Raw genomic sequence first — 26,609 nt, forward strand, 5'->3', positions numbered from 1 at the left:
GTGTATTAGTTATTCCATTTATTCTCTCCTCTTCGTTCCGTCTATGGTCTTTTTTTAATCGTGTTGCACTCCTGGTTTTTCACTTGCAGGTTCTGCATTGTTGCTTCAGATTTTTGGTCAAATATAAGAGCTGTTGTGCCCCAAAGACTGACTTTGACTCTGAAACCTTTTGAAAAGAGGTAGGGAGTGTTCTTGCAAATGCTAGGAGCATCTGTGTTCTTCAGTCTCTGCTTTGCTGTTAATAAGTGGACAGACACCTTCATCTGAACCTGTCCCACTCTGTGGACCAGCTGGAAGTCTGGGGGATGGCAGGTCACAGACCCGGTAAAACTATTTGCTTCCAGACAGTAATGTACGATCTCAATGGCACCGTGGAGAGGCAAGGGCCAGCCTCAGTGCCCTCCCTACCCCACTGAGGTGCTCCAGCAGCAAAGAGGGGAGCAACAGGTGGGATTCACGTGGAAGAGCTGCAGAGCTTGTCACACCTGCCTTGTCCTCTGAGAGTGTTAATGTAGTGGGAGCAATGTTAGCGCAGTGCTGTGCTCCCCTTGGGATGCCTTTTCCAGCCTTGGTGTCCCTGGAGCTGTAGGCTTTGTGGCCCACTGAACCCCAACTCTAATGGCAGATTGGGGCTGAGGCTGAAGTCCCCAGCACTGTGGCTGGCCCAGATTAGAAAGGTGTGGAGGGAACAATGTTAGTGCTGTGCTGTGCTGGTTTGGGTTCTGGGGCAGCCCGCTGAAGGTTGGAGAGAAGGCAATATAAGTCAGTCCTGTGGCCTGGGTGAATTTTGCTGGTGGCTGAACGAGGTGCCTGATCTGTGCACAATTGCACTGTTACAGAAACCAGGTGCCTGTAGGATAGGACAGCAGGATCCTCATTAACTCTGAGGAGGATGCCAGCATGTCGAGGCACTGTCCTTCCTGCTCTTTTTATAAAAATAAATACATAAATAAATTGTTTGACCTTTCTCAGTAGCAGTTTTTTAAAAAATAGCTCACCAAAAAATCATCTTAGCTTTTAATTAGCCCAGCGAATTCCTCTTTTATTCCCCCCTGCCCCCCCCGTTGATGTAGAGTGTAATTGCTTACTTGCTTTATCTTCACAAATTATATATTCTGGGAGATTTTTATTATTCTTTGGTTTTCTGTATTTTAGAGAAACCTATCTGAAAACATGTGCTTTGCAAGGAAAGATCAGAAGAATGTTTTCCCAAACTGTCCCTTTTGCTTATGTCTGGACTCTCCCCAGTTTCCCAATATCTTTCTTACTGTGCAAACCCCAAATCTTGGCACTTCTCCAGCTGAGACATCACCACCAACAAAGAAAATGGAATAATTATCCCAGTGTTTTAGGGACAGCATCCCCATTAGGATAAATAAAACTGTGATTTGTCTTTTTTTTTTTTTTTCCCCACAGTAAGCCTTTTCCTGCCAAGCTACTGCCTAGCGACTTACTCCTGATTTTTCTAGTTACGTGTTTGAGGCCTCGTCTCTCAATATGCTATTCAGTCTTTTTCTTTCTTGATTTCCTGCTTTTAGATTTGGGAGATGCTCTTCAGTACGCTGCAATGATCTTAGTTTTTGAAGATGCTGTACTAAGTGTGAAAAGCTCATTCCAACTTGGAGACAAACCCAAATTTTATAAATGCAAAATCAGGAGGGAATGAGATTAATTTGTTGGGATTTGTTATTGACAAACTCCTATTGCCAGTGGTGTTTTTGCAGTCGAGCTCTTGTCCTGTAGGTGCTTGTAAACTACTTGTTTGTTTATTTTTTCCAGAATCTTTGCAAGGATGAGGTTTAACTGACTGGTTTGTAATTTCCCATGGCTTCCTTTCAAGAGAGAGTGCGATGTGTGATCTTCTCTGGGATGTATTCTGAAACCTTAAATGCCGTTCTTGAGTCAGGGAGGACTCACAAAATTTGCTGAGCTGAAATTTGAATTTGCTGGAAATTTCTTGAGCTGCTCTTTCCTATCCGGACCCGGGTTTCTGCTGCTTTTTAAAATTATTAGCATGCAGTATTTGCTCACAGTTGATCTTAATTGTGAAAATTGAGGCAAACATTGAATGTATTGAACATGTACCTTTCTGTGTGTCATCTTTGCTGTGCCTCTCTGCTGAACCGTGACTTGCCCTGTCTGATTTTCAGATCCTATTGAAACTTTTTTAGTTGCCTTTTATGTTCCTTACTAATTGTAATTCATTTTGTTCCTTAGCTTTTCGGATTGTATTCCTTTGCTTTTGCTGTCCCTTAGTTACATGATGTTTGTCTCTGGTTTTTATATGATTTTATTTAAGTATTCAAACTGTTAAAAAGCTTAGCCTATTCTTCCTCAGTACTGGTAGAGTTTGTTGTTAAAGCTGCTAAACTCTGTCTGTCCTTTCTGGTTCTGGGTATCTCAGGAGCCTTGTACAGAGCATAAACCTGTATCTTTTGACCTGTCTGTGCTTTCTTCTGTTACCTGCCCATCTGAATGGAAATCTTCCAGATAAACCCAGGTAGGATGGTAGAGGAGCTGAGACTAGCAGTTTCTCTCTCCATCCTCACCTCTGCCTTCTTCCCTTTTAATTCCAGATCATATTTTCGTCAGTGCCCCTGTGTTGCTGCGGAGTCACTCCTCTGCTAAACAGTACCATCATTTGAATACAGTGTAAACCAGTGTCTGGATGATTTACAGGAGCAAAGAATTCCTGTGGCAGTTGTTGAAACAGCAGGAGAAGTTCCCTGACTTACTGGCAGTGCTGCCGTTTGGGCCTGTCACCTAAAATGCCATTGATCAAAGTACTTCATCTAAAAGAAGGTCACGTCCCTTGAGGTATATCAGATAACTTTCAAGGTCCTTCGTTCATCCAAAATTCCATTTTGCCTAATGACTTTCTTGTCTTCCATCCCATTCTGATAAACCAGATTTGACTATAATCATGTTACATCTCCCAGAAGTCTGCCTGGTGATGGTGATTGGATGTGGCACTCTTCGCTTCGTACCCTGCGCTCATGGGCAGTGTAACTGAGTGCTGTTAAACAGCTGCTGCTTTTCACCCTCAAGACAGCTACCTGGTAGAGATGAGGGAAGTAACTCTCATGTACAAAGAGCTTAAAAATAATTTTGGACAGCGCTGTGAGACCAGGGTGAATGAAACATATGTTTAAGTTACCGAATCCAAGTCTCCAGTCATTAAACCAGGTTTAGTCTTGATGTAGTAACTGCTGTGGACTCAGTGGAGCTGTGGCTGACTTAAATGCATGTAAGCAAAGAGGGAATCGGGATCATTATGTTAACCACAGAAAATCTGCTTTCATGGTGATGAAAACAAGAATCAATCACAAGTAGCGAATGAATTGGCCTGCAGTATCTGCTATGTTCATTTCACAGTAAATGCAACAGTCAAAATCCATTAAGCAGCCCTTTGCAACAGGGTCCTCTGCAAAGAGAATATCTGGAATGCACAGCACACACACTGCCAGCCCTCCTTGCCTTTATCTGAAGCACTTTAAGAGTGTGCGTGCAATAAGAGTTCTGATCCAAATGCACTGAAGTGTTGGAGAAGGGCTTCTTGTGGTTTTAGCTGGGCTTTGTCTTGAAGGTCAAAGTGGCTATTAATTATGGGTCTTTTTACTGGAAATCTGCAGTCTATGAAGATAGGTATTGGACAGACTCATCTCCATGCAAAGGACCTGGATGCCCATGCGAAGAGGAAATAAGCTGTTGCATCACGCTGGCACAGTGTCACATCTGCACCCATGTGGGTCAGGCTGACTAGTCAGTGGCGTTCTTTTGTCATCTCTCCTTTGTAGTGAGGACAGAGCTGCTTCCCCTCTGCGCAGCTCAGTTGCTGGTAGCTCTTCCACAGGTTTCTGCCTGACTGCCTTCATTACATAAAGCGCTGATAATTGAGAAGCTGTTCAAGCCAATGCTGCTACATGTTTCTACATGTTACTGCAATTTCTATTGCCTGTCTGATTGGTTTTGCTGTCGAGGAAAAGCAGTGAGTTGTTAGGGCTAACCAATTTTTAAAAATTTCTAGAAGGAAAGTGTGGACATGGGAGAAAATAACTAGCTGGCAGCTTTTAAGAAGGCAGTACTTAGCTGCTAGGGAAGAGATCTCCAAAAAAAGGTGGTCTTTAAATTGACTTATGAAAATGAAGGAGCAAATACCTTTTCTCTGAAAGGGATCACAGATATAGACCCATTTCAGGAAAACCTCTGTTTTCAATACTGCATTTCAGTACGGGCCAACATCCTGCTGACTGAAACAGAACTTAAATGTTTGCTTACACATGGTCCTAAATGTAAATGGGATTGAAATTGAAATACTGCCCAAAACGTATGATTAGACAAAACAGATAGATTTGTGTGTTTTACATGGCAGTTATTGCTTTATATATATGTTTAAGGCCATGCTGCCTCAGACTTTATGTTTTAATTGTGTGTCATGCAAAATCTGATTCAACAAATGATTCATGAATTTAAAACATTTATTTATAAATTTAATACAGAATAATAACTAAAGCTTCTGTGATGAGGTATGGCATGACAGTTAATTGAAAACCATTAGGTTACCTGGTTAAGTGAAGTACAAACTGACATTTGAATAAATTCTGTCACAGTAGCTGTGATATTTTGCTGTAAGGAAGCTTTTGTCTTGATTCATCACCATGCTGGTAGGCCAGGAGAAAGAAAAGATGAGAAGAAATGGTAGGGTTTGTATCTGCAGTATTTTCTTAGTCATAAGCCATGTGATAGGATGGAGAAACACTCAGTGTGTCTCCAAGATGTACATGGTATGACAGGCTTTTGTGTGGACACCTACCGGGACAAGGGCTGTGTGTACTCAATGGCTACCAGAGTACCAGTGTACTCAAGGGCTACCAGAGCTAAGCTGAGGTTAAGGCTGGGGTTGAACTGGATGGTACCAACCGTTGTTACATGCGCTCAGGAGTGTCTCTCAGTCTAGGCAGAGGTGGAACAGGAAATTTGACCGTGGTTTTCAGCACTAACTGGTGGGTTTGGATCCTACAGCTGTAGGATCCTGGTTTAAGCATCTCTCTGAAGTGGGAATTTGTGTGTGTTGGGCAATCACTTTCCTTTCCTCTGCAAGCAGAGAGTGAAGGGCAGAATTGCCCCTAAAGACAGGATGAAGCTGTGGAGGAAGGACTAAGACAGGCAAGCAGGATAAGTAAGAACAGATGTCATGCAGCACATGCTGTTCAGGCTTTTGACTTTTCTGTGTCCTTTGTCTGTTGGGGGGAGGTATCAGAAAGAGGCAGGTAAAGCAAGGATGTATGAAGAAGAGAGGGCAGTGATGGAAGCAAAAGGGGAAGAGTGGGTAACAAACGGAACAGGAGGAGTGAGAATGAAGCAGCATTTGGAAGAGCTGGGAGGAGGCTTTGGAGCAAAGAGCCAGGTAGTGTCAAGGGGGATTTTGAGAACTGGAATTACAAAAAGCAGTTGGTTACCTTGTAACAGTCAAGGCAACACTACAAGCATTGTTTTTTACTATGTCAGTCTATCTTTGCCTTTTTCTGACACCCTTAACTCTTAATTTTCATTCAGAAAAAACTCATTTTCTGAGAGACTGACAAAACCTCATCCTCCCATTTATCTTGGGGGCAGTCATGAATCCTGAGTCTCACACAGGACTTGGTGCTTGTGGTGGCCATGGGAGTTGCCTCCATCTCTTGTTGGTGTGTGAGGCAGGATTTGTAGGAAAAATGGTATCTTTAGGTAGACCAGAGGATGAATTATCATTTGTGTTTTGACTGCTGTGTGCATCAGCACTGCTCTGGTAAGAACAAATACTATTTCCTGAAAACTTGCTTTCTGTTATGACCTTAACTTGTTGTGGGTATGACACTAGGCTGAACTAGTGGTGAGACTGGGCTGTTTCTCTCCACGTGCAGTGCCCAGGGCAGGGGTGATGGTTTATTATGTGGTTATTACACAAAAGCTTGCATTGCAGCTGTTACTAATAACTATAACACATATACATACAAGGTTTGGGAGCTAACAAACACCTTTCATGAATTTTGCTTTCTTATTCTTTTGTTCTCGCTGGTCTTTAAGCTAGAAACTAAGGATTTCCTAAGAAAACCCAAGAATACATTTATCTGGTAGCTTCAAAGGGTTCTGTGTAGAATTGGTTGTTCTGAAAAGCAGGCCCGGGAGGATTTGAATATCTGACATCTTCTAGCTTGATTTCAGTGGCATGCTGACACAGAGTGAAATGGAAATAGGAGATCCCTTTCTAGGTATTCCTTATATCTATAATTTAGTTGAGGAGAGTCAGCTTGGATTCATAAAAGAGAGATCATGCCTGAAAATATGTGTCTGACAGGTTTAAGACCAAATAAGCTGAGACAGGGGAAAGAGAGGACATAATTTGCCTGGGTTTTGAAGACTCATTTATATAACTATGCCGCACAGAAGCCCATGTTGTGTCAGCTGGTGGGTTAATGGGTGCGAGAGAGCTGGCAGTGGTACTCGGAGTGAAGCCTTTGGGTGGGTGCTGGGGAAGGGCAATGTCACCAGTACAGGCCTGTTTTATTGGTAGCCGGGAAGGAAGCACAGGTAAGTCCCATAAAGATGTTGAAATCTGCTGTGGATACGAAGCTGGGGGCACCGCTGGTGTAAAGGCAATAGCACAATTGAAAAGGCTCTGGAAGGGCTCGCCGCGTGAAGTGGGTACAGCAGCTCTTACACACTTGTTCTTTGTGGCGGGAGACTAAAAACAAAACTAGGGCCTCCCTACATGCTGAAACTTTCCAACCTGCTTTGAAATCCTTTGCACCTTATTGCCTGCAGAAGCTGCTAACTCAGCCTGCAGCTTTTCCTAACTCCTCCCCACCCTTCATCCTCTCCATATCAGTAACCATAGAGATGCAGACGGTGACTCCAGCCTCAGCCTTCCTCACTGTGTAGCCCTAGTGAAAGAGCTAGTGTGCTATATTGCATGTGTTTTTCCAGAATTAATTAATGCCCTTCTATTCCCTCAAGGAGGGAAAAAAGGAAAAGCAAGGTTGTCCCTCAGACGGCTGGTAAGATAGGACAGTCTGATGTTTATTACTGCTACAGAAGAGCAGGCAATATTTACAGAGTCTGGTGAAGCGCTCGTCTCCTCTCAACATCTCCAGCAGGCAGCCATCCCCAGCACTGTTATAAGTGGTAAGACAGTAGCGAATAAAAAGAAAATTCCCTGTTCCAGGCCTATTTTTACCAGAGTGGTGCGGTTTCTGTTCAGTAGACTTATTCCTCTTAATCTACATCACTGATGATACTAGATGCTCTTTTAGGCATTGCATAAAATGTTCACCCAGTCTTTGCTAAATAAAGAAGCAATCAACCCCCCAAGTCCTTTGTTAAAGGCTGGTTGCAAGATTTCGGCAGTGGTTTGGGTAGGAAGATCTTAGGCTGAGGTTCTGGGAAGGGTCTTCCAGCTTGGCTTGGCAACAGAGGTTGTGTGTGACCTTGGGCAAGTCCAAGCCCATTAATTGTTCTTTTTCTCATTATTCTGAAAATGAGGAGAACACTGCCACTACCCTCTTTTGTGTTGTGGCTCGTCTAAGTAATCTGTTAGAAGAGAAGCTGTCTCCTGTTTTGCCCAGTACCTTGCACAGAGGGACCCAGTATCCAGCTGGATTTTCTAAGCTCTCCTACAGTAATGAAACTGAGTGCACTGTCTTGCACGAATGTCAGAATTAAAGAGAAAAACCCACCTGAACATACAAGATCTTTTAGAGTTTAGACTTAGACCAGGTTTCAGTCACAGTCTCACCAGCTCCTTTACTGAGACTGTAAATGTATTTGTTCCTCTTTGAGAGTTGTGGTGCTGTAAATGGATGCTACATAGCACAAATTTGTAAGTTAAACATTTCCAGAACCTTGACTTGTCAACTTACTGATGTTTGTATATTTTTGCTCACAAGTGTTTCTGTTTCTCTGTGTTGGAGTGCATTAATTTTGTGTGATGTGTTTCTTTTGTGGCTGGTCCTGCTTTCTTGGCTGAGTCAGGAAAACATGAGGTTAAATCTCAGCCAGGGCTGAGTGTTCTCTGTGTTCCAGCATCTGCCTGGATTAGGCTGTTCATCCCTGTCTCCTTCTGTGCCTCTTTGTCTTGTCAGAAATGCTTTTATAGGAATATGAAAAGACATATCACAGGGCAGCCAGACAAACTTGATTATTAAGATTGTCTCTTATTTGCAGTATTTTATGATGAAACCATTTGCCATGAGCTGTTTTGGCGGATTGGGTCCCTGGAAATGCTTGCATGGGCAGAATGAAGGTGATTTGGATGGCTGGTTGAAGATTCAGCCATGGACTCCAACGTGTAGGACACGGCCTGGCACTATGTATCAGTCCCTTGTGAACCACCTGATGTCCATCAAGAACAGCTAAGAGAAATTACAGGACAGTTTTCAGCACTTCTTGCTATTCTTCCACCATCCCAACGCCATGGTGTTGTTTCTGGGACCTCCCAGAACTCCTGGTTGCTTTGGGGGAAGAGTGGCTGGTAGAGAGGAGCTGAAGAATTGAGGGAGGGATAGTAGCAATGCTGTGAACAAGCACCAAGTGTTAAATGGTGGAGCTGAGGAAGACGAGGGCAGGATTAGAGTTTCCTTGGTTTCTGCAGAGGATGAGCTCTGCAGTGGGAGGTTTGGCAGCAGCAGGCACCCCTTCCGATGAGTCACGGGAGGCTTTCTCAGAGGAAAGGTCTAAGAATTGCGCTAGTGCTGCTCTTGCTCGTTTTTTCCATTCCTTCTGAAGGCCTTTTTGCCGCCATGTGGTACCTGCTCTACCATCATCCTTGTCCCCTACAGGCTGTGTTTGTGGGCTACCTTCCTCCATTTCCTGGTGCTCCTCACTGCTGTGGTGATTTAGAGAGCGGGGGAAAACTGTCAGGTCAGGACAGATGCTTTTAAGGCACTAGGATCTGTTTATAGCAATGAGGGTGGAACTTCTGGTTGATGCAAAGTCTGATGGATGTGTGAAAAGTCATCTTCTTGTGGTTGTGGGGGAAGGCAGAAGGGAATCTATTCCCTTTGCAGCCCTCTACCCTCAAAGTTTTTGGGAGAGAAGCCCTGGAAATCCATGACAGATTTGTTATGCCTTCCTGCAAGCTTCTTGTCCCTGTCTCAAAGGTAAATGGGTTTTGTTGGACCTCTCTCAAACTTTGTGGTAGGGAGATGTTTCCTTCTGCTGTTGACATCCTTCCCTCTCAAGGACTCTGCTGTCACAGGGACTGAGAAACACCAGCTTGCTGTTGGGAAGTGGATCTAGTTGGCTTGTGTGTCCTGACTGCAGGGACATTTAAGCTTGTCTTCAGCCTTTAGGAGTGTGGTTGGGCTCATTGGTTTATTTTGACTGCTCCTTTGCTGCTTATGCCATTTCATTACAAACTTACAGTGCTTGAAAACAAACCAGTTCAACTTTCAACTTTTTCTCAATTTCTTAAAAAATTTCGTATTCCTCTACCCCTTCTCTCCTGCCCCTCCCCAGTTGAGCCATGTGAATTTCCTGATTCACAGGTCCCTTGTCCTACTCAGATTAACATTGCTCTGAAGAAAGCCTTGGATTAGGGAGGCAAGATCAAGGCAGGCATGGTGGCTGAATAGTGGCAGTAAAACTGGACCCCTCGCAGCAACTTGTTTGTGAGCTGAACTGTGCAGTGAGCCCTGTTCCTCTGATGTATGAGTTCTGAAGGGTTCCTGCACGTCCCTACAGTCCTGCAGCACTTCTGTGTTTTCCCTGGTTTTATTTCCCATTGGTGTGAATAAGTAAATGAAAGGCTCAAATAACAGCATAGACAGGCTGGTTCCAACACGTGAACAGAAGCACTAGATAGAAAAATAAAGGGGGAGAGTGAATGGCCCTCCTAATCCGTAATGCAGAAAATGCTAAATCCCTCCAGACCTCCTTTTTAGCATGTACCGTCCGTAAAACCTGTTTAGGATTTGGATCGGCATCGCAGTGGAAACCGGGTGCGCCGCTGCCTGTGTGCAGCGCCTGCCTCTGCGTGTTTGGCAGCAGCACAAAAGAAACCAGTTGATTATATTCATAGGATTAAAGGCCCGGTTCCTGGGGACACACTTGGTTGGATGCAATTAAAATGCCTGTCAGGCATTTGATACCAGCAACCCCTTGACAAACTGCTTCAGCAGCCGCGAGGTGCGGCATCCTATTGTAAGTGGATGATGGCGGAGCCGGCTGGTTTGTCATCATTCTCGAAATTTCTGTGGCCAGTGAACTCCCTCTTCCTCTCCCACTTACCCTCTTTTCCTTTTCACCACTGCGGGGACTTCTTCTAATTTGCAGTTTTCCTTTTCCTGACGTACACATGGTAGATACAAGCTGGAGGCTTGCAGACTGCGTCTGTCTGGAGATAGGCAGTGAGCCGATGGAGAACAACACTCCAGGAGAATGATTATGCAGCAGTTATTTAAGGATAGGCTCTTGTGGTATGGCAGCGTATGAGCTGGTAATGATTTTCTTTTAAAAATGTCAGCTTTGTTTGCTTGTTGAGAAATTGAAAGAGTTATACATTTATGCTGTAGCTTTTTGGATTTCATCTGCTGTAGACTAAATTCGGTAGCCGTGTACACTGGATGAATTAAAATGTATAGGTAATAAACTTATGTGGTTTTGTTTATAAATATATTTGATGCATACATAATGTATATTATATGCACACACGCCTTCATACACACATACTTGTATGCATATGTTTATTCATCTATGTCTTTGTATAATAGAAAAAAACTTTTCTCATAGCTGAAAACTGTTTTTCAGCAAAAATTAAGTATTTTCAGGGGTTTTTTTCCCCCACCTTTGTTTTATATTAACAGATTCTCCAATATATAGTCTTGGACGTGACGCACTGATTGGAGTCTGCTTGTTCACAGATCGAAAAGGTAGGACACCTCTGTATTTGAATGTGATTTTGAGAATGTGGGAATGAATGTGATACAGGGCGTGGGCTGTTCTTTTTTTTTAGGTTTTTGATTTAAACAATAGTTGTTATTCTTCATTTTGTCAAACTATGTTTTGCTGCAGCTTTGCATAGATTTTCAAATTGTTTTGGCAGGCACTGTGAAGTTATTTTTGATGTATACGCATATGCTCTAGCTATTTAGTTAGTCCTTTCAGCTGCAGCTACCAGAGGGCAAGATACAAACCTGAGTGCATGTCTATTGTCTTGGGTTAGTATAGGGAGGGTGCAAAACTGCCTCCAGTCATATCGGATGTGGGGTTGTCTTAATATTGATTTTAGCACCAGGAAGAACAGGGTTAAACTCACTGGCTTGCTCAGAGCAGGTACAGTCTATCACAGCACACAGCAGAAAGCATAGTGGCAGTTTCATACTGTGTAGCTTTCATGGAGGAGAGAAACTTCTTTTAACCTGTTCACTGCTGCCAAAAACGCATGTCTCAGCTCTGGGTTTTTACACACAGCATTTCAGCAGCTTGGCAGGGCGAGGCAGTGCTGGAAAAGCGTCTGTCTGTGGCTTTTTGACATACCACTAGCACTTCAGAAATGGTTTCTAAATATCAAAATGAAGCGAACAGACTGGGTTTTTTTGACAGTGTCATTGCTAGTTCCCAAGAGAAGTAGTTTATTATGCTCTTCCCCCTAATACTTTTTGGCTTTGGTTGCTTTTAACCCCTTGATGCTGTAAAGGAAACGGTAAGATAAAACCCTGCAGAATAAAAAACATTAAGTGACTTTCTTTGTATTGAACTTTCAGATATGTCAAGTGGTTAAGGAATACAGATCTCATTGATTTGCAGTGAGGACTGTGCCCTTAAAGAAAAAATCTAGGCAGGATTGAAAATCTGCTCCCTCCACCCTGATGGAGAGAGGGAAAGGTATATCCATCTTGCATTAACTTCTCAGGTGCCAGTTCTCACCCAATACCTTCCAAACCAGACTTTATCGTGTGTTGTTCTTCCCAGGTGTCCTACAACTGATCATATGTCTTAGCTCTGCATTTAGACCTGAAGGGAATACATGTGTTTGTAGGGCAGCAATCAAATTTGCATGTGGATTTAGTCTGAAGTTTCAGGGTGCCTTTTGAAAACAGGAATAAAAAAATGTGAGCAATTCTTCAGGAAAGGGAGTTATGTTTCTAGCCTGGGTAAACTGGGAGTAATGATAACTCTGTGAGAAAGCCTGGTGTCTTGAAATGGCCAGTCTGGGTCCCCAGACAGGCAGGAACCCCAAGCCAGACCATCAGTGCTGGCAAGGCTGTGGGCCACTGCTAGCAGCAACGCATCCCTCTGAAATGTGGTGAGTAATCAATTTCAGCGCAATAAATTGCTAGGGCTGGTTGATAGATGCTGTTCCCCGGGGAAAGCATTTGTGATATTTTTCAGGATATTCTCTCTCCTGTTTTTCTTACGTGCACTTCTATTCCTCCTTTTCCTCTTCTACACATCTTTCTGTTCTCTTGGCCCTTGTATTTTTTCTGGCTTTGGCAGAAGGCTTCTGTACCTGATAGGTTTTCCTGGCTAAATAAAATTCTTCAGAGGAATGCTTTACTTAGTTTTTCTTAGTTGCTTTTAATACTATTTCCTGCTGGTATCAATTAGCACTAGACTCATTGAAATAGAAAAACCTGAAGTAAATAGTGTATAAAGTGCTTTAATTCTTGAAAAAAATGCATTCAGCGATCCATTTTTAGCTATAAGCAAGTCCCTTCTCTTCCCTCTACTTTTAATTTCACTTCCATTATCCAAGGGCAACAAGCCAAACTGCAGTCTCATTCTGATTTCATTAATGTTTTGCAAACTCTGTCTGAAGGACTAACGCTGCTTGCTGGGCTCGATGTCAAAATCCAAGGTTTTGCTGCAGCATTGGAGAAGGGGAAAGGAAAGATCTCTCACAAATAGAAGTGACAACATTGTTAGCAGATGAGTAGAACTGCCTAGTTTTTACAGTACCTGTGGATTATGAGTCAAATTTGTTGACAATGTGATCCCTTTGGATGAATGGTTTTCATCTCCTATGGAAATGTCTCTTATCTCCTGTGCACAGCATCTTATCAGTCCTCTATGGTCTCCTAAAACAAAGAAAGGGTGTTAGCTATTTGTTAATAAATCAGAGTTGGTGAGGAGACTCTGGGTTTTTTTTTGTTGTTTTTTAAATAAACAATACATATACATTTCTTACGCTTCTGATTTATCAGTCATTTTAACCTCTCCTTTGATCTGGGTTTTTAAGATTCACGTTACGCATCATTCCTTCTGGCTGCAAAGAAGAAAATGAGATGTTATGCTGGCAAAAATGGAAATTATTTCAAACAATATAATTTTCTTGAAGTAGAGGTAAAGGGCATTAATTCTCTCTGTAAGGAGAGAATTAATTCTAGATTAACAGGACTTAAAAATCCTATGGCCACAGGGGTAGCATAAGGTAACTTGGAGTATCAAAAGAAAAACATTTTGTTAGCTGATACAAAAAGGCAACAGAAGCCAAGAGCATGCAGTGGCAAGGAGGTGTGTTGGATTACAGTTTGTGGAGTCCAGGGCATGCCCCCAGGATGACGTGATGTTTGGCACTTGCCTTCATTTAAACAAATTACATGGTGACCAAATGCGCCAAAGGCATTCAGAAGCAGCGTGGGGCGTCAGTTCATACCCAGGGCTCTCTTGCAGGGAGCAGCATCAGGAGCGAGCTGGGGCCCCCATGTCTGCCTCTGTCCTGAGATCATCATCTGTGTTTTAACCCCGCTTAATAGATGGCTATCTCTTAGATAGAGGTAAGGAGGAGTTTTGCTTTACAGCTGTTCTAGGCTGGGTCTCAACACCCTTGATTCGTTTACTAGGATTAGGGTTAGATCACCAGTGTTAACTTTGTCTTGTCCTATGATTGCGTGAAACAAGTATTTTTTTGAGCATTGGAATTAATGTTGCTGACTTTCCTGCTGATTTATGTCTCGTGCTTAATGAAAAATTCTTAGTGAAGATTTTCCTGCTGTTTTACAGATTAGAAAGACTATCTACTAGGCAAATTTTTTAGTGGCAAATAAGGGTCCGATGTTACGGCTTTCCTTTCATTTGGGACATGGAGGGGGGTCACTTGCAGGGTCTGTCTCTTCTACTTGGATGTCTGTTTTCATGTGACTTGCCGGAAGACAGTTATCTCTGCACCAAAGCATGCTGAAATTGGCCAATGGACTCAAAAAATATTAGCTAGGGAGAACGTAATTCACATAAAACTAGTTTTCTGTGGGTAAGACTGGAGCTAATGTATTGTGGTCCTGATGAACATTGTTTTCCTATGGGTTTTTACATCTTGTGTGCCTCTCCTCCCCTACCACATCTTGCATCACCTTTGCGCCAGAGTATCCCAGTTTCTCTGTGGCCCTGTGCTGTTGGCTAGGCAGGACATGGCGTGCACTAGAGCTGCTCCAGGGTGCTGGCTGGCCATCGTGTGTGTACATTTCTATCCTTCACTTTCTGTCAATCTATGCTTAAATATTAAGAGTTAGGGGCAGTTAAGTCACTTAGCAGAAGTTTGGTTTAGTAACTTTAGGAAGGACCCTGAATAACCTGTCCAGAAAATAACCATCAAAGCACAGAAATGCAACGGAGGATGAACTGGACCAGGAGCTCAGTTCACATGGCCTTAGCTGAGGAGGAAGTGATTAGGTGCAGGCCTGTAGTTCCTGTGAAGGGCTGTAAGCTGCCAGGTTCATTTCTGAAAGCTTGTGTCCTTCTCTTCCTTATTTTCTTTGTCTGTAAAACAGACAAAGAAATGCCAATGTATTTCTCAGTAGGGATACTTATCAACTTCTCAAAATGATTGAGGTCGTTGGTTAGAGGAAGCTGCCTATGTGCAAGATTTGATCATGAGATGGTATGGTGGCTTTTGTCTTGGCTGCAGTAACAAAGTGGGTTGTGGTATTACTGTGGTAGCCGTACCAATAGAAAGGTTAGAGTACATTTAGTAAAATACTGGATTTCTCCTGCCTTCACCAATCGACTTAACTCTTTCTTCCTGTGGAACTCTTTGCTGTATAGAATTATATCATGATCATACAGGTCTGCAATGGCTTTTCACATCATAATGAATAAATGGCAATCAATTCACCTGTCCCATTTTATACAAAAGGTGGCTATTTCCTGATAGACACTTATGCTGGCATACCAAAGCTGGGAAAGGCAGAAGAGACTGTTGGCAGTAGCATGCTAGGAGAAAATCTCTACAGCAGCAATGCTGCTGACTCATGCTTTACAAACCTGGAACATTCCCCAAAAGGCTGGAGACACAGATTAACTTCCTTTCCCTGTCCTGGTCAGGGGACAATTTGTTGTATTATTTGCCACCAAGTGAAGCCTCTAGATAGTTATGCACTGCTGAATTTTCACTGACGTTTTATGGTGTGCCTTAGGATGGAGCTTGTGAGAAATCATGGGCAATTTATTTTAATACATTGGGTGTCAGTCGGTGCTATATCACAGAAGCTATTTACATTTGTTTTCTGAGTCATCCTGGTTCCTGTGATAAGGTGATTTTTCAGTATGTGTGGTTAGTAAATTAGGTTCATCTTTTCTTTTTCTTTGTGTGTATATTTGCTCTTAAAAATGCAACTGTATTCCTTAATTGGCTAAAAGAAAATGAGTCACATTTAAGGAAATGCCTTTCTTTAGACTTTTCATCATCAAGGGGAAGAGGTTCATAACTGCTAGAGACAGGAATAGAGAGCAGTGGGGGAGAGATCAGAGAGCTGTGTATTTAAACGTCAGTGTAAAACTCCCCATATTGTCCAGTTGCCTGTGTCTCTGTGGTTTCTACGTTGCTTCCATTCACATGCCCAAAGGGTCCTGAGCACTGTGCTGCTCAGCATCGTAGCATTTACTACTGAAAAACTTCATCTTGTGGTGGAATCCACAGCCCTGAGTTTGGTTGGGGAGAGAAAGGTACATGTGACAGCCTTGGGGACTTGTGTGCGGCACATCCTCAAACACCTGTTTCAGGTGTTTGAATTACAGGCGTGGAAACAAATACACAACATATCTCTGTGAAAAGTTCCTTGGCAAATCCCTGCCGACTCTGTGTACAGGGCAGTACAGTCCACTGCATAGGTAGTACAGCAGAGAGGAAATTGTGTAAACTGGCATCTCGTTTTTGCACTGGGGAGAGCCCCTAGTTCTGCTCTGTAGCAAGGACACTGTTCACCTACTCAATATATCCTGGCGACTGATCAGGTTCTGCCTTTGGACAGTCTAGCCCTGGCAACCAGGCTGCCCTGTCTGGGATTCAGCACTGCTGTGCCTTTCTTCCCTTGTATCCAGTCCTGAGCACACCGGGGAGCAATCTCACTGATAGCTCCAGCTTGCTTTCATTTCTGTCTGAAAGCAAAGGCATAAAAACCCAGTCTGCAGTCCCAGTCCACCTGAAGTGGTCTCTGAGAGGGGTCAGAGAAGGGACAAACCTAGTAACATTTAATAATTTAGGACAGAACTTCCTGCTTTAGGATTTCCATAGTTGCAGCAGTTTAACTGAAATCTGTTTAAGGGTGGATTTACTTGCAGCAATCCAAAACCCTTCTCAGCACTTCTTAATGTGATTGCGGGGGCCTGGCTGATGGATTGGCATTAGAGTCCTCCATATTGACTTAATGCAGTATAAACCAAGTTTATAATGACTCAAGGTGGCAGATACCTGTATTGATAACTTGATGTTAAATCAGAGCTTAGTTACTGCTGCAGTTTACGTGTATGCCAGCAAGTCTGTGGTGCCAGGCCTCATCCTGGTGCTACAGCGGGGTGTAATCCTGGCGAGCTGCAGAGATGCTCAGCCGCTCTCAGGATCAGCTGTCCAGTGAGGACAGGTCCCTGACCCAATGACATACTGCTCCGGTGACTTCCCCATGCTCCTGGCAAAGTCAAATGTAGTCTGACTGTTGATCTCCTGTCTTTCTAAAGCTTATAGGAAATTTGAAATACACCTGCTTCATTTCTAAGTGAAACAAAGTGCAGCTGAATATGCTGTGCAGCGAGCTCCTCATTCAGAACACACGCTCTGCTAGAGCCAGCGTGCAGCTCCTACACTGTACACTCTGAATCTCTAAACGACAAGACAACAGTTGAGTAATCTTTTCTTGGGTTTAGCAACATGATGATAAAACTAAAGGAACATTAGATGCCAAAGAATGAGTCAAGATTGCACAGATACTATTTTTTTTCATAGTTATGATAAGATAGAAGTTAAAGCAACAAATTGGGATGCTCAGTAATGTGCTGAATGTCCTCAGAGAAGATAGAAATCCGAGATGTAAAACTCTGTGATCCTCCTGCCCTCTCCCTGTAGTCCTATACATATAGCAAAGGGGTCTCCATCTCTTTTCAGAACCCACTGGGATCCGCAGAGGTTTGTGCTCTCAGCGCCTGGTGCTGTGGGCTCACTGTACTCAGAGCTGCTGTTGATTTAAGATTAATTGTTGATTAATCTCCTTAATGGTTGGACTCGATGATCCCAGAGGTCTCTTCCAACCTGATTGATTCTGTGATGTCCCCCTGAGCAGGAGCTTGCTTTCTCCTTGGATGGATGTGCAGTGCCTAGGAGAATTGAATCCTTTTCCGTGGAAAGCTGCCACAAAGCACTGCTGCAATACAACTAAGCATATTAATAAGCATTAAAATAAGAATTGGTACTAGTATTTGTAACAGTGATGTTACGTGTAATGAATAATAACAGCAGTATTTGTAACAGCAGCCGTGAGACACGGACAGAACTGCTTACTGCAGCAACCTTTCCTGCAAAATACACAAAATGCCTCTGAGTGTTTAAATGACTGCACTTATTCTTGGGTTTGTTGTATTTAGTGTCCATTAGTAAAAATGGCTTTCAGCGAACAGTTGTGGAAGTAATTATGAAAAGGTAAATTCAAGACTGATGTATACAACTACTAAAAGTAGTTTTATGATTGTATAACTAACCAGCATGTATAAAAACTTTAAATACCGTTGTGTGCATTACTCATAAGCAGGAAACTTGAGCACCTTAGTGATTAATTATAGAACAGAAGGGATGGAAACCATGCTTCATGGTGATACAAGTAATGCATCCATGTGGCTTGCAAACAGTATACAAACCAAGAATAACTCCCCGAAAGAACTCACTAGAGAATATTTGCATTAAAAAAAAAAAAAAAAAGGAGAGAAGTTCTTGTAGCTGTATCACAGACAGCAGGAGACAAAGACAGTGTCGTTCTGAACTGTTGCACATCTCACTGGTCCCCCTCTGTCTGCTGTGTGCCCTCAGTGTTGTGTTTGCCAAGGGAAGGGTGTAAGAGCAGGGTAGTCTGAGATTTTGATCGTCATAGACCTTTTAGCATGATGTAGCCGTACAGCCCTGAGTACAGTGGGACTGGCTAGGAAGGATTCTTGGTTTTTTTTTTGTGAGCATATTGTTATTATGGCAGAATCCTGTTATTTTTATTGTTCTTGTCCTGTAACTGTTTCACCTCAGAGTGGTATTTACAGATCTACCAATGCTTAGACCCTGCCTGGTTTTGTGTGCTGTCATTCCTCATTCATGTATTTTTGCAGGAAATGCAACGTTTTTGATTTTATTTAGCATATAGAATGCAGAGAACGACAGCAGAAGGGTGCATTAAGTGTAACAACCCCTGTTCTGGGAGTTTGTGCTTGGCAGCCAGGCAGCCCGGGTGCAGGTCAGGATCCTCCAGGCAGAAGGCTCTGTGCAGCTGTATTGCTGAAGTTAGACTGTGCAAGTTGTATACATGGATGCCTTTGGTAGAAAGGTCTGCACACGGCCAAGAGGTGCCTCTCGATTCTGTTGGCTCCCTGCTGGTGATGTTGTTCTTTACCACGTGTGAGGGCCACCGTTACTGCTGCCAGCACAGGGGGGAATGAGGCAATTGTGCCTTTTGCTAAAGATCATGCAGTGCTCCTAAGCAAGACTTGGGCCTGGGGAGCAATTCTTTTGACACTGGTTTGAGAGCTGTAGCAACAAGACTGTCTGCCTTGTCCTTTTTTTTTTTTTTTTCTTTTTTTTTTCCTCTCCCAGTTGTAAGGTGATTTGCGGGGGGGTGAAATCCCTCCACCTTCTGCTGCTTATGTGTAAAACAGGGCTCATGGAGGCTCAGGGCTATTCCGATATCCTTTACAGGCAACTTGGCAGATGATTGTGGTTCTGTTCCAGAGACATCTCGAGCACTGGAGCCACCTCACTTACCTTTTGGATTGCAATTTGATATCGTCACATCTGTGCTACAAAATACTTCTCAGCTGTGCAACCCAAAACTTATTTTTTATTCTTCATGTGTTAAAGGTTAATCTGTGCCCAGCAGGGCAAACACATGTATTCAGCCATTGTGTCAGCTTTGCAAAATATTTGTGATTTTTCCCCCTAAAATACCAACCTGTAATTAAAAATGGAGAAAAGCAGTGGCACATAAGGAAGGAGATACAGTCAAATCATTGCATGTGTCCACATGTTCACTTACATTTTGTTAGTGTTTGCATTTACATTTTCCAGAGCTCTGTTTATTATGAGGAGCCCTTGTAATAACACTGGTTTGACCCATGAAATGCCTTTCTGCAGTATCTAAATGGGCAGGAGAAATACCAAAACAAACTCTTCTTCCTAATATCAGTGAAGGAGTGCTGGAGTTAGGAGTATTTTTCAGGTCTTTTGGAATAAAGTACTGGGGACGAACTAATTCCTGGAAAAAATCAACTGCTTTCTGTAACCAAATATGAATTTGACCTGTGTACATATGTGTGTATAATCATATGTAATACATATATAATAAAGTAGACTTTAAATCCATAATCTTATGGGGGAAAAAAAAGGAGTGTACCTTCTTTCACTCACCCAGAATTTCACTCAGTTTATAAAAACCCAGTGTTTGGGTCATATTTTTTTTTAGCTTTCTACATCTGTCAAACAGGAGACATTTGTTTCTATCTGATTAGGCAAAAGGGTTATTTAGGTGTTCTGAAATACTATTGCTGAAGTAAAATTGATAAAATAATTTGAAAAATACTCTTACTGGGCCTAATCCAGCATCTATGGAATTGACTGTTGACTTGAAAAGCCTTAGGTGAAACTTGTAGTGAAGGGTAGTCTCAGATGTGAGCATCTCCTTTCCACCTGTAGTTCTGTTTGTATGGTTTACTAAATGTAATGAGGGGCCCAAACTGCTCACATTCATTCTGCCAAAAAATGTTACCACCATTGGATTCAATACATGTTACAGTGCTAATATGCTTCCTTGCAGTTATGCTCCCTTTCCTCTTAAAACAAGGGAAAGAAATAGTTGTATAATAAACTTTGTCATGGGAAAGAAAGTCATATGTTATGACAGAGCTTAAAAAGGCTTTTGAGGATTTACAGCCGTGTTTATGAGAACAGAACCCAGAGCATTTTCATTTCCCAGCAATGCTGCTTGCAGAGTTTATCATCAGATGGATGTATATAAAGACAAAGTAGTGCAGACTGTCAGTCAGGTGGGAAGCAGGGGCACTCAGCCCCTGTAAGAAACCAGAGCTGCTGGCCATGCCCAAATTTCTGGCTGGCCAGGCTCACAGCAGAAAGACAGCAGCACTCCATCTCTGTGCAGGTTTGCTGTAAGAAGGTTAAATGGACTATAGACTGAAGTAATCCTTGCAATATTAAAATCCCCAGTCCTGCAGCATCTAGGGGGAAAGGGCCCGTCAGACTTCACAGAAACCTGCTGGGATCGTCTGTCTCACCGGCCCCCTGATGCCTCCCCTCTGGCATTTGCACTTGTCTCTGGCTGCTGCTTTCTCAGACTCATCTGCACCTTTTGCTTTTGGTAAAATGCTCCCCACAGCAGAAATTGGCCTTGGATCTGAGGCCTTTGGCCGCTTAGTGGAGTGAAGTCTATCACTGATCCATGTAATTCAAAATTCACTGCAGCCTGCCCGCTCTGGCTGCCCCAGTTGACACTGGTGGTTTTCTGTTTCTTTTTCCCCGTATCTGTCACTGGTTCTCTGTCTCTACAGAAAGTCTGCCTGGGGACAGCCTGCATCTCTGAAGTGCAACGGGCATCACTTGTGCAGCCCTCTGCCATCCATGGCAGCTTGTCTCCACCGAGGCTCAGAAATCTGATGAAACGCTGGCCTTGCCAGGCTGGCCGCCATGTTTCCGATGCAGTGCTCCTCTGCCTTTCCCAAAGTTGTGCTGCTTTGTCCCGGGGTCCAGCGCGCGTCTTTGCAAGGCACAGAGGCGTAGCTTATCGCTGCTGGGCAGGAGCATCTGTCCCGAGCTTTGCTTATTTTGCATTTTACAGCGAGAATGGGTGAATTTGTAAATGAATTTACAAATGAAATGTATGGAAAGAAAAACTGTGACCTCTGCACCTGTTTCAGGTTAGAGGGCTCCATGCAACGAGAGCCTGTCTTTGAATCAGCACATGTCTAGAGCTGGGGTGGGTGTAGGAAGGCTACTTATCTGTTTAAATAGACTGGATGGCTATTGTGTGGCTGCCATCTGTCCTCTTTCACTTGGGATGACTTTGTTTTATTATTATCTTTAACCATATCTTACTAGGTCTCTAAACTGCTGGTCAGTCTGCATTCATTGTTGGATAAAGGAGCTGCCACTCTCCTTAACAGAAAATAATCTTACTACAATAGTGGTAAATGAGCCCTTCACCCACTTTTTTGGCATGAGTGTCTTTCTGCGCAAGAAATGTGATTGATAGCAGGGGTCTTACCGCAGCATTTATCATCCTGATTAATCGCTGCAGCACTTAAGTAGAGTGCTTTGCTTTAAACAGAAGACAGTAGGCATATAAACAATAGCTGGAGCATTAAGCATTTAAAGCCAAAATACATTTTATGATTTAATATATTAGGAGGGAAATAAATGCAAGGTTTGGAGAAGAACGAGTGTTGGACACGAAAGATGCTTCAGGAAACTCTGTAAAAATTTTGCTAGCAAGAGTTGAGAGGTTTGAAGGAGTTTTAAAGTGGACTAACAGTAATAAAAATGTAATGGCAAATGTGTAACATATTGTAGACACTGTTCGTTGTGCCAGTCCGTATCCAAGTCAGTCTGCTTACCTGCTGCCAGGAGATGGTACTGATTCATAAGCTGGTGGCTGGCTCTGCTGTCTGTGTGGCAGCGTTGAGCAGACTGAAGGTCTTTGCATCTCTAGACCAAGTCCAAAGCCAGTTATGTGCAGCAGCTGCAGAAGGTCTGCAGCACTGCATGCGAGTGGGAGTAGGAGTCGGTCCGCACTTCATGTTTTATTGATCTGGTCTATCCAGGTGTTCTCAACATCAGCAATGGAGACTTTTAAAGAGCTGCAAACATTGAAGTGCCCAAGTGAAATTCTTCCCTTTGACAAACTGTCCAAGTAATGAGAATTCTAGTAAGTGCAAGAAAGCAGGAATATTCTGGAAGATTTCTGAATCCCTTTGTCATCCCCAGGCAGAGGTTAAGCCCATACGAGTTCAGGGTCCCCTCGCTGCCGTTGGAGGTGTCCTCCCACTATTGCACTCCTGAGAGCGGCAGTGTAGCCCCATGGTTTTGCAGAGACAAGAGACTGTTGATTTATCTTTGAGTGCTTAACACAGCCTGTGGCTTGCAGTGCATGTCTGTGAATTAAAAATTGCATGGTGTCTTGGCTCACTCTACGGCAAAATCCTGTACAGCTTTCTGTGCTGATAGGTGTATGGGAAGGGGTGAAATGTGGCCATACTCTCAGGACTTTGCTTCCTTCACTGGATGTGAGAGTTGGGAGGTGGTTGGTGCATGAATGGGTTAATAAACAATTGAATTTTGAGGTCTTTGCTGTTACGTATTGGTCTCCTTTTTCCACTTTCTAGTCTTTGTCCCAGAGATATCTGAGCTTATACAAAAGGTTTGAAGTGCCCCAATAAGCTCTGCATAAATCCATTCTTAACACACCTTAAAGGAGATGTTATGGAGTGCTGTGCCTGGGCTGTTGAGTCAGTGATGGTGGTAATCAGCATATCAGAAGCTGAACAGTCTGACCAAGAAAGTATTTCCTTTTGGTGCTCCTGTTTACTTCTACATCATGTCAGGGGTCCCTTGCAGGAAGGTGGCTGCTGGAGGGGCAACGTCTGTCTGCAAAACTTCAGCAGGAGGGAGTGTCTTGAAAAAAACAAACCAACCAACCGAAAAGAAAGGTGGTGGAGGAGGGAGGGGAAGAAAAAGATCCTTTTCTGTTTTGAATTCCTGTTGAGACTGGCTACTAGTGTGGCTTTGGTATTGTTTTGCTGCAGTGAGTAACAATTTGTAGAAAATGAACCTCTATCCCTCCTGCCCTAACCACCCCAAGCATCATTCACATTCAGGACGGGAGGAGAAAGGGCTGTGGGACTGCTGCCATCTTACTTAAGCAAAGCTAAGGAGCGACTATGAAGCAGTCAGGCCATTGTAAAAGAAAATGTGAGTAATTGTAGGTGGTTAGGCACACTGAATAAAACAGTTTGAGAGTTGAGAAACTCGTGTAGGGACACTGAGATGCAACACGGTTGCACGTATGAAAATATATTCCTGGTTACTAAGTATGCTTCACTGGCTGTGATTTTTAAGTTCAAAGCAATGGAACAATTGCTACCCTTAGAGGGTAAAAAAAAATGGATCAAAGAAAATAAACACCTTCAGGTAAAAGACTACTTTTTTCCCACCCTCCAGCACATTGTACTGTATATGTAAAATGTACTGTTTGGGAAGACAGGCGTTCCCAGAGCTTTTGCAGCACACTGATCACAGTACTGCTATGGGAGCCTGCTGCCACATCTCCTGGGTGCCTGCGGAAAGGGGTGCTTGGAGTTTGTCCAGCAGCAATTGCATGTTTGCTGACTATTGCTCAGGTCATCTTGCCTTTAGGATTTTCCCGCTTTAGTGTTTCAGGTCTGCTTTTTGTCTTCTTAGGCTCCAGTCATGCAACTGGTGATCCTTGCAAGCCCCAGTGATTTCATCCTGCTTACCTGGTATCAGTTGCAGTTTCTGGGAGGGGGAGAGGAGGAGGATGGAGATGGAGCAATCCACAAACTTTAAGTAGCTTGTTATGGGGCAACTCTACCGTGCTTAACATACTCTCTAGATGCTGTTACACAAATTGTTTGCACAAAGGCAGTTTTCTCCTAGATCTTTCACTGATTGCCCTGTAACTTGGGATGAGTAATTTAATTCCTGCCTTCACATCTGACTACATTACTCAGCTCTCTTACCTCGAAAATGTGTGGAAAGCTACAAAACCTTCACGTATCTGGAGGCTATGAGGTAGATACCTAAAATATATGCATTTATATAGTTATCTAAAGCCTGTATGTGCCCTATATTGGCTTGAAACTAGAGTGACTAGGTCAGTCACTTGCCAAGGCTGGACCTAGATCTTGCAAAAGGATTGCAGTCCTCCCAGGAGATTTGCAGGTTGAAGGCATCGCTGTGAGAATGTGCCGTTGATGGGGTAAGTGCAAACAGCGAAGTGACAGTGCTTTGTTTTTTGGAGCAAGCAAAACACTGCAGTCTGTAGCATGGGAGGGCACTAGCCTAGCAAGTGCTTTTATAAGCAGAAATGGTGAATGCTTTTACTGTGATATTTAAACTATCAGAAACGAACATTTTAACTGCCTGGAAATCACCGTACGTGAAACTTGGTATTAGGGCCAAAGGTGTATTGCACAGCATATGTTATATGAAACTCCTGTGGGCACCTTGGGTCTTGAAACGGCCGGGAGAGCCACTTCATGGGTGAATCTTATTTGATTGTGTCGAAGCAGAGCTATCAGAGGGCCTGGGTTTAGTTGTTTATTGGCCTCATAAAGACCCAGTTGTTGATACTGAAGGCCAGAAAAAGAGAAATGCTCCTGGACTCAAGGCAATGAACTCCATACTACTTTTTTCTGCACTCCCTCAGAGAGCCGGGGTCTAACAGCTGATCTTAGCACTTTAATATGCAGTTTCTCCTTCCTGCTGATTGTCCTCTTTCTTGAGTCATCTAACCTTGCCATAGCATGGGGTGAATTTATGTGTGTGTTTGTGTGCAGTTGGTTCTTGTAGGCTTGGCTGCATGCAAAAACTGTACCATTTGACCCATACGTGCATTAAAGGGCTATGGATAATTAAACAAATGTGCATTTTCTTTGTTATATGGTTTAAAAAACTCTGAAGTTTCCTTCATTCTGGGACCATGTCCCTCTTCTTTTCAGTCTGTCTGGCTCTTAGGTCTGTAGAGATTTTGCTGTTATCTGAGACCTCTTGTTTGGTATCGTATCACTTGGATGCGGTGGTCTGTGTGGTCTCAACCTTGATGTGCGAGTTCCCTTTTGGGAGAGAACTCTCTTCCTGGGAGACGGATAGGGACTGGATGTAATGTCCACAGGGGCAAATACTCAGCTCCTATAAACAGCCTCTGTGCATGACTGCATCCAAGAGGGAAACAATTTGCTTCCTCTGAGGCCGTACCCCACATTGCCACTAGGTCTCTTCAGCTGGTAGCTCTCGTTGGACTGTGCACCACGGCTGTGAAATCAGCTTGTGAGGGATTCCTGAAATCATCGCTTAGGTGCTAGGCACTCCTGATGTAACAGAATGATCTTTCTGACCACTCTTCCCTTAAGGTCAGGGGAACACAGGATTAGTTTAAAACAGATTCTCCCCCTCTTCCCCTTGTGTATCTTGCGGGAAGTGTATGATGGTATCAACAGAACTTGTTTCAAAGCATACTGAAAGCAAAGTAAACACTTTTATCAGCTTCAGTGGGTTTTGGATGGGGCCTCTAAGGAGCTGCTTTATTCCGTGCAGAGAGCACACTGGGCTACTTTAGATACTGCCATGAGAAGGTGAAGGGCTGCTCTTGCTACTGGGGGCTTTTTTTTCTGAGGTCTATAGGCTAAGACAATGGCTTTTTGGGTTCCCTTTCACTGCTAAGGGAAGGAGAGGCAGCCTGTCTGCAGGGCATAAGGCACCTCAGCCCAGAAGCTGTAGGGGAAGGCATGTCAAATGACAGCTCGCACAACATGCAGCGGGACTTGTGCAAAGTGGAGCTGAGACGGCATGACCTAATTGACTTAGAAGAACACTTCACCTCTGCTACAGTTAGTCTTGTTCTGAGAGAAGACGGAGTAAACATGCATTTTTTAACAGGTGACCTGTGAGATAAAGATGAGGAAAATTAATTGGAATTGTCACCACAGAGTCTCTTGCCAGAGGCTGTCATTATGCTGAAAAGTGACGTTAATGATGTTGGCAGGATGGGACCATTTGTTGTTTAATATTAACTACTAAAATTCACCTTCTAGTTATTCACTCTTGTTGAGCTGATAGAGCTTTGTCTTGCTTTGGTTCCCAAATTGCCATTTCCTCTAAAATGCTTGTGGCTGCTACAGATACACTTGTAATACAACCCTTACATCTAAAAAACAGTAAACATCCACATTTTGCTGGTGGTGCCTGTTTCTTGGTTGATCATCTTTAGTAGAGTAAATTGGTATAATGACATCCCATACGTTGCTGGTTAAGGTGTAGTTGTGGTGTGAATGTGCAGGTGTTTAGATATATGCTGTGCTTATACAAATGAAGATGTTTTAATTCACATATCTACATAATTGTAACGAATATGTAGGCAGTACTTGTG

The 26,609-nt window shown here is 43.3% G+C and overlaps 1 protein-coding gene across 3 annotated transcripts in view; it reads left to right on the forward strand.

Annotated features, from left to right (window-relative positions):
• MAP2 (microtubule associated protein 2) overlaps positions 1-26,609 on the forward strand; it is a 186,720-nt gene that overhangs the window by 44,685 nt on the left and 115,426 nt on the right. For all 3 annotated transcript variants that reach the window (XM_068407184.1, XM_068407182.1, XM_068407183.1), the window contains exon 2: positions 10,842-10,907. The gene's annotated coding sequence lies outside the window, so the exon portion shown is untranslated. The remainder of the gene's footprint in view (positions 1-10,841; positions 10,908-26,609) is intronic.

Source organism: Nyctibius grandis, chromosome 9 (assembly GCF_013368605.1).
Source record: "Nyctibius grandis isolate bNycGra1 chromosome 9, bNycGra1.pri, whole genome shotgun sequence".
Classification (NCBI taxonomy): domain Eukaryota; kingdom Metazoa; phylum Chordata; class Aves; order Nyctibiiformes; family Nyctibiidae; genus Nyctibius; species Nyctibius grandis.